Below are 2,009 nucleotides of genomic sequence, written 5' to 3'. Positions count from 1 at the left end.
GCACTTAGAGCAGTGCTTTGCACATAGTAAGTGCTTAATAAATGCCATCATTATCATTATTATTATCTCATCTATAAAATGGGGATTAAGACTGTGAAGCCCCCGGGGGAAAACTATCTTGTAATAATAATGATGGCATTTATTAAGCGCTTACTATGTGCAAAGCACTGTTCTAAGTGCTGGGGGGGATACAAGGTGATCAGGTTGTCCCATGTGGGGCTCACAGTCTTAATCCCCTTTTACAGATGAGGTTATCTACCCCAGCTCTTAGAATAGTGCTTGGCACGTAGTAAGTGCTTAGCAAGTACCATAATTATTACTATTATTGATTTGCTTGTAACCACCCCAGCGTTTAGTACAGTGCCTGACAATAAGTGCTTATCAAATGCCATCATCATCATTATTATTGTTACTATTATTAATGAAGCAGCATGAATGAAGCAGCGTGGCTCAGTGGAAAGAGCCCGGGCTTTGGAGTCAGAGGTCATGGGTTCAAATCCCAGCTCCGCCAATTGTCAGCTGTGTGACTTTGGGCAAGTCACTTCACTTCTCTGGGCCTCAGTTCCCTCATCTGGAAAATGGGGATTAAGACTTTGAGCCCCCCATGGGACACCCTGATCACCTTGTAACTCCTCCCCCCAGCGCTTAGAACAGTGCTTTGCGCATAGTAAGCACTTAATAAATGCCATTATTATTATTATTATTAAATAACTGGGCGAGGTTTTCCAAGATCCCAGCTTGAGGGGCTGTGAAAAGAGAGAGCGCAGAAAATTCCCCGGAAGGTCCAGGGAGTTTGAGGCTTGCGGAGGAGCGGTGGTTTATCTATTTATTTTAGACTGTGAGCCCACTGTTGGGTAGGGACTGTCTCTACATGTTGGGGCCTGGAAGCTCTGCGTCTTTCCCATTGGCTTTCCCTCACCGTACCTCGTTCTCGCCTGTCCCGCCGTCGACCCCCGGCCCACGTCCTCCCCCGGGCCTGGAATGGCCTCCCTCTGCCCATCCGCCAAGCTAGCTCTCTTCCTCCCTTCAAGGCCCTACTGAGAGCTCACCTCCTCCAGGAGGCCTTCCCACACTCAGCCCCTTCCTTCCTCTTGCCCTCGTCCCTCTCTCCATCCCCCCATCTTACCTCCTTCCCTTCCCCACAGCACCTGTATATATGTATATATGTTTGTACATATTTATTACCCTATTTATTTATCTATTTATTTTACTTGTACATATCTATTCTATTTATTTTATTTTGTTAGTATGTTTGGTTTTGTTCTCTGTCTCCCCCTTTTAGACTGTGAGCCCAATGTTGGGTAGGGACTGTCTCTATATGTTGCCAATTTGTACTTCCCAAGCGCTTAGTCCAGTGCTCTGCACATAGTAAGCGCTCAATAAATACGATTGATATTGATGATGATGATGATGATGATGATGATGGTGGTGGTGGTGGTGGCTCGGGGGTGGGCGTGGCTACGGGAGGGGGCGTGGCCTGGCCGCTCTGCGCCGCTCCCATTGGCTCCAGGCGTGGGCGTGGCTTTCTGGAGGGGGCGTGGCGCGCCCGACTCAGTGCCGCTCCCATTGGCAGCGGGTGTGGGCGTGGCCTGCGTGTGGGCGTGGCCTGTCCGCCTCCGCGCCGTTCCCCTTGGGTCCTGGGGGGCGTGGCTTCTGGAGGGCGCGGCCTTCCCGCCTTCGCGCCGCTCCCATTGGCTGCGGGTGTGGGCGTGGCCCCTCGTGCGGGCGTGGCCCTGCCGCTCTGCGCCGCTCCCATTGGCTCCGGCCGTGGGCGTGGCCCGTCCGCCTTCGCGCCGCTCCCATTGGCCGCGGGTGTGGGCGTGGCTTTGCGCGTGGGCGGGGCCCGGTCTCTCTTCCGCGCTCCCATTGGCTTCGGGGGTGGGCGTGGTTTCCGGAGGGGGCGTGGCTGCCCGCCTCCGCGCCGTTCCCCCGGGGTCCGGGAGGGGGCGTGTCCCTGCCAGGCACGGGTGGGCATTCTTTGGGCACCGCGGGCACCGCGGGCACAGCTG

This window comes from Tachyglossus aculeatus, chromosome 16 (genome assembly GCF_015852505.1).
Source record: "Tachyglossus aculeatus isolate mTacAcu1 chromosome 16, mTacAcu1.pri, whole genome shotgun sequence".
Classification (NCBI taxonomy): Eukaryota; Metazoa; Chordata; class Mammalia; order Monotremata; family Tachyglossidae; genus Tachyglossus; species Tachyglossus aculeatus.
Note: the sequence above shows the minus strand (reverse complement) of the source record.